We start from the raw sequence: 7,315 nt of genomic DNA on the forward strand, positions 1-7,315 counted from the left end.
TGCGTTACTCAGTCGTTGAAATATACACGACGCTTGCAAGTGCGAGCTTGTTAATTTTAAATATTATCAAAATCAAATTAAATTCTGAATTCGCTTTTACAATCGTCAACTTGTACATGTTTTCGAAATTTACATCGTCACATTATTTAAGCGCGAACTCTCTGTCCTCTGTCACTTGTTACTGAAAGTTCCGTACGAACCTTGAGGCGTTCCGCTGGAATTGGTTATTCGGTCACATAAATGTGTTCACGTGAACTTTTCGATGAAATTGCGCATCGATGCTTCGAACTATTTGCTACACTGAAATGTGAATTTTAATTACTACGAAATATGTAAGCTGAAATCCCGATATCGCCGTTTTATATGGAAATGTACAGCTCGTGTGTTTCCCAAAGCCGCCGGGGCCGGAGGGAAAACGAGCACTACGGTGAGATTTCTTTCTCAATTGGTTTTGAGTCTTTTCGGTTTGAATTTAAATGTTTAATGATACGCGTCCACAGGGAAAAAGAGAGAGAGAGAGAGAGAGTGTGACGTGCAGAAGCGAGTGGGAGGGAAAAATGGATTTAACAACGAGGTAGGAAGGATCATGGAGTTCCATGGTCGATGCGCAATAACTTTTCCTCTCATAGTTCCACGCATGAGTCATATATAGCCGGCGGGTAATTACGCGCGAACTACCGAATTATACGCATTCACTTAGAAGCCTTTGTTGCGGCCGGGAATATGATTAATTAACCTCATCTCTCTAAGTGGCTATAACTCTTGCGAAAATCTCCTCTCGGATCGTATCGTGCCGTTTGTGCGCAAATGCGAACGTTCGCCAAAATAACATGATCGTTCCATCCTATAAATCGTCCAGCGTTTGCACGTGTGGCGCGTTTATCGGAGTCACGACGTGCATTCAAATGCAGGTAACGATGCAATCTTGACCGAAGACCACTGCGATTCGCTTTAAACGCGATCCTTTGTACTTAAAGTAGAGCTTACGAATTATGGATCCGATCCACTCCGGCTGTATACGTTTCGTATCAGCAACGAAAAGGACAAAGAAGCTTCGCTTGCGCGAGATGTATCCCAATGGACTCGGTTGGCTTATCGATTTATAGAACAAATTCATATTACACCAAAATTTCGATATTAATTCGACAAATTGACGCCCATCAAGCGGAAATGGGACAAAGTCTTGCTTAGTTGCTTTTAGGATGATTGCTTACGATGTCGGCTTCCGCATTTTCAAAGTGCAACAACAAATACACAGGACTCCAATAATGCCTTCTATTTCCAGCTAGAATATTTTTACTCGAGTACATCATATTTATCTATTTTTACATCATGACAATTTTAGTTTTAGGAAAAATCGTCAACTCAATCGCATTAAATGCAACAATAATAGTGCATATGTGCATTTACTGTCTATATCATCGTTGCACATATGACTGAGTTGACGATTCTTTTCAAAATCAATATTCACGATACAAAAACATATATGTATACGAATAACATGATTTCGAACAATTTCTGGTCGCCATAGTCAGATCGCACGCAACTATATTCATGTAATTGATTTACTAAAGTAACTGGGTTACATTAAGAGGATTGGAGGGTCAGATTGCTTGAAGATCGTGCTTGTTCTTTCACAATTTTGTATGACAAACTGAATGAATATGCGAAAGTGTTATTTTTAGGTGTATTTATACAACATATAAAGAGAAGAAAAATATAATTTTGATGATCAAATACTCAATATAAGTGTATGATACATGCAGTTAAAATATATTTTGTTTTCTTTTTAAGGTCGTTATTTTGCAGTAATATCTTGACTCGGCGGTTCAATTAAGTTGAATTTTAAGTAGAAAATTTCCGTAAGTTTGTCGTTATCGTGTGAACCACTATAATAGAAATTGAGTAAAAGTTAACAAAATTGCAAATATCTTAATGGAATATTATTAAATTTTCAGATTTTTATAGTAAAAAAATTAATATTTCAAAATTAAATATTTTCACGAGTTTGTCAGTGATTTACACGATAACGACAAACTTATAGAAATTTTTTACTTAAAATTCAGCTTAATTGAACCACCGAGTGTCAAGATATTACTGCAAAATGACGACTTTGAAAAGAAAAACGAAATATATTTTAACTGTATGTACAATACACTTATATTGAATATTTGATCAACAAAATTATATTTTTCTTCTCTTTATATGTTGCATAAATACACGTCAAAATAACACTTTTGCATGTTCATTCAGTTTGTCATAAAAAATTGTGAAAAAACAAGCACGATTTTCAGGCGATCTGAAAATCCATCCAGTCTCTTTAACCATATACATTATCATAACACATAATACCAACCATAATATATTACCATACCATAACCGTAGTCATAATCATAATCATATGTACATAGAAAAAACAACTTCATTAGTATAATTGAGTTTTCTGTTATCCGGAAACTAGATGAAGAATACAGTTGTGTGAACAGAAAGATTCCTGAAGGAAGTCTTTATTCAGCCAATTGCTCTCAGTTACCTCAATCGAATTTTAATATAGCTGAATGTTCAGACGAACGTTTCGGTTAACAGAAATATATTTTTTCGTTAGATCCCCATTTAGTTGCACGAACCGAAATATTTTTTCCTTGTACAAAGATAATTAGAGTGATACAATCACGTTTGCTCGCAAGCACATATTTCTGGTTACGTGTCCTATATCTTACTTTTTGCGTGTACATGCAACGCGTCCGAGCCAAAATACCATAGCCTGAAATGCAAGGCATTATTGGGATTCTGTGTATAACGTACATTCTCGAGGTCAACTAAAATAGAGACGCTATCCTGGTGAAATTCCCATGCCGCATTCGACAGAGAAATCTCACGTTGGTGAACTGCGCGCCGGTAACTAGAGAATCATTTGTACAACGGCTCGAAACAGTCCGCGAACAAAGTCCTGGTAAAAATAAACTACATCGGAAAAGTTTCGATGATGGAGATACCGTGAGCTGCGGCATTCGCTATTCAGAAGTAGGGGGCGGATGTAACGCGAATATAATTAGGGCTCGATATCGCGTTCTCCACAGTTTCATCGGACGCGAAATTACCCCACAATTACGGCCTAGGTATTTTTCTTGCTTTCGTTCCGACACGCATAATTCTGTATTCAAAGCTATACGTTATGCGTCGCGTGTAACTAACTACTATTTGGAACTTCTCGTTTCTCGAAAATGCGGTGGAAAATGTGTGACTCGCAGAACATATTAGCACCAGTTCGCACGATCTTTCGAATCTCGGAAATATGACGTTTTCGACGAAAATTTCTGCAAAATTTCCGTCCTGCACAGTCGAAGTCGGGGTTACAAAATTTGAGGGAGCGACTCTAACAAATCGCTTGTTGCTTCAAATATGTACTACATACCTCTGCACTGCGATAACACAAGACAGGAATTTATCTCTTCCTGCGCGATCACATTCTGTAATTTATATTATCTGACTCTTCCTCCTCGCGTGTCCGAAAATGAAGAAGCGTGTTTTTCAGCGAGACCGTACCTCGTCTGTTTTATCGAGCTTAAATTTAACCGAACGTCATCACCGTTGCGTTCATTTTTCTTCACATGCAAGGGCCGCGTTAAATACCGAATATCGCATATCCTCTGCATCAGGGATGCAATTTTACGGGAAAACAGGAAAAGCATTCTTCTCTTCTTTTCCTCATTCCTTCTTTTCGTTTTCATGCAGCGTGCGTAGCCACGTACGTACAGTCGACATAATTTAATTTGTCCGATTTAGCGACGAGCGTTGCCGGTTTTATAAGGCCGAGTTGACGACGGGATACGCGGGAAACTGGTGATTTATTCGCTAACGTTGCACAGAATGTGTTGTCCCTTACAGTTGCGGGCTCCGCCACAGTGCAGTGTGGACCTTTGGGTTATATACAGTGCGTCGCCTAGTTACGCATCATTAAGATTGTGTAAACCGGTCCGGCTTGTGTGTACCGTCAATGTGTAAGAGAATGCAATACGTTATCGCCTGAACGCAGAGCTAGTTAAGCATACTCGTGACTTTGTAGATAGACTGATCGACGATAACGGATGCAACACAATCAACATTGTCGTTAATTTGATTTATAATTAGGTAACTTATTTGCGAATAATTACAGATATTTAGCGCGAGAGGTTGTTACGGTCTGCCAATTGTTATGCGTGAACCGTAGTCGACGAAAACCTGATGAGCCTCCTGATATTATTGACAACCAAATTCCTTTCATTGGAATTTATGTGATTAATGAGATTAATGAGATTTTTCCTGACATAACTGGCATATCGTGACGCAAAGCGCTCATTAAAGTCGGATGCCTCATATCAGATCATACGAACAAATTCAACAAGTACTTTGCAAAAAATTAGGAAAGATGCGCATATATTTGAAATTAATTTGTCCGCTGCTTTTACAAATAAACAAAAACGTCGTTAAACAGTCTCAGGAAACAGAAAATGTAAATTGATGAGTCCATATATTATGTTATGTTTGTACGACAGATTATTTAATATCTGTCCCGACTACCATGACACTTGCACGGAAATAATTTCAAGTACAAAACGAATGTTTCACATGGTGAAGCAAAAGCTTATTCGTACGAGATATGAAGTATGTGTATTCGCGTCGTGCTTTTATCATGAAACAACGCCTGCAACCACCGTTTACCGCTGAGAACATTTGTTTCACTTTTATTCGCACACAAATCCGTTTACAAGCCGCAAAAACTATTTTGCGCGTATCATCAACCATCAGTCCACCGTATATTATGGAGTTACATTACACGGTAATGTAATTCCCGCTCGTAGATTTTGCGGATTAATAAGAATTATTTTGCATGATAAATTATGACTGGCAATCACGCTATTAAGAGGTTAGACCACCTTGCGCGCCCGAAAAAGTAGTCGACATTGAAGGTTGGATTGCAGGTCAAGTATTAATTAGAGGAAAATAAGCTGTATATCATGTTTTTTCGTGTTCTTTCAACTTTCCAAAAAGTATATTAAAGTTACAAAAATATCAATCAGTTATAAAGTTATGATATATTTATTAGACTTTAGACCACACGAACTCAGCTTTGGCGATGACGGTCCTACCGGCTAGCTGAGTCGTCTGAAATAACAAATGAAAATATAGTTTACTCAGGGATGAAAGACGAAGAGAACATCGATCCGGAATTTTATTATTTTAATAATTACAAAAGTTACTATGAAAAAAGAACAAGTTTTTTTTCGAAAAATTTGGACATAAACATTTTTATAATAACAAAATAGAAAATGATAGCAAAAAAATGAATCGATGTTTTCTTCGTCTTTCATCCCTGAGTAAACTATATTTTCATTTGTTATTTCAGGTGACTCAGCTAGCCGGTAGGACCGTCACCGCCAAAGCTGAGTTCGTGGTCTAAAGTCTAATAAATATACAGGGTTGGGAACGTTACTTTTTAAAAGTAACGCGTTACCGTTATTTGAAAAGTAACGATAAAAAAAAATCGTTACTTTTCGTTACTTTTGTAAAAAAAAAAGTTAAAATCGGCTTATAAAACGAATAGTAAGAGAGACAGTACATAAATTATACATATATAAAGACAAAGTATAAGATATTTAAGCGAGAAGTACACATTCTTGCATAACAACATAAAGCCCATTCTACATTAGTCGCAAATCGCAAAGTCGTAAAGAAATTGACTAATCATAGTCGATTGTTTTTCTTGCGATCGAAGAATAAATTATGATTGATCAATTTCCTTGTGATCTTGCGATTGCGATTAATGTAGAATGGTTTTAGGGGCGCCGCACACGAGTTGACATAACAATAACGTAAGACGTACTGTAAAAATGGACCAATTACAATCGAGTATTCACAAAAATGGCGACCTTACGGTTCGACGATACTCAAAGTGATTGGTCAATTCTTACGGTATGTCTTACGTTACTGTTACGTCAATTTGTGTGCGGCGCCCCTTAAGCGTGGTCAACAATGAGAACTTAAGCCATAAAATTTAAGCTTTAAGTCCTAAGCAGTAAGAAGTTGACCAATTACAGTCAATTATAAGAAAAATAATTGACTGTGACTGATCAATTTCTTACGACTTAGAGCTTAAAGCTTAAATTTTATGGCTTAAGTTCTCATTGTAGACCACGCTTTAGAGGCTTTCTACAATAAGCAATAAGTTTTAAGTCGCAATAAAATTGACCAATTAGAGTGGATTATTCTTTTAATAGTCGACTATGATTGATCAATTTAATTATGACTTAAGATTTATTCCTTATTGTAGAATGGGCTTTACGGAAAGCAGCACATCAATTGTTTATCGTGTGCAAATTTTCGTCGCGTGGCAAGCGTTGCCACGTTCTGTGTACAGAAGTTACTATAGTAAAAAAGTAACGATACAAGTAACGATGAATTTCGTTACTCATTACTAAAGAAAATGTAACGCCATTACTTTTTTGTTACTGATACAAAAAAGTAACGGCGTTACCAAATCATTATCAAAAAAAAGTAACGAAATAGTAACATCATTACAAGTAACGCGTTACTTCCCAACCCTGTAAATATATCATAACTTTATAACTGATTGATATTTTTGTAACTTTAATATACTTTTTGGAAAGTTGAAAAAACACGAAAAAACATGATGTACAACTTATTTTCCTTTAATTAATACCTGACCTGCAATCCAATCTTCAATGTCGACTATTTTTTCGGGCGCCCAAGGTGATTTAACCGCCAAGGTGATCTATTAACGCCGCAAACGCAGGCGAATCTCGGTCATTTCTCCTGTCGCGTGAGACGAAAGACTACGCCAATGCGACGAGGAATCTTTTGATCTTGAATCAGTATCACCCCTCGGTGTCTCATCTCCTACAGACAACATTTCGTGCTTACGATCCTGTACTGACTCCTGAATAGAAGTGATATATTTCGCTCCTGTTTGTAAAGCTTGTAGAAGCTTCGAATATGCGAGGGACATAATGTAAGTAAGTCGCTCAAAGCTCCCAGTGTATATATGTGTAGCGAGTTTGTTATATCACGAGCTACAACACTTCGCACAGTTAATTTGAAAATTTATGAACTCGCTGTGAGAATCGCATCGCGAAAGCTACATCTAAGCTGTTTCTTATTATTTATTTATATTCGCTATTTCAACCGAGAACTCCCAGATGTCAATGAGTCTCACGCTGCGTATTTGCGTATTTGCATCCATTTTTCTAATGGATGCGTCGCTGCTATTATCACATTCTCTCTCTCTCTCTCTCTCTCTCTCTCTCTCTCTCTCTCT

Source organism: Odontomachus brunneus, unplaced genomic scaffold, assembly GCF_010583005.1.
Source record: "Odontomachus brunneus isolate Ranch 3 - 2012 unplaced genomic scaffold, Obru_v1 Obru_scaffold_136, whole genome shotgun sequence".
Classification (NCBI taxonomy): Eukaryota; Metazoa; Arthropoda; class Insecta; order Hymenoptera; family Formicidae; genus Odontomachus; species Odontomachus brunneus.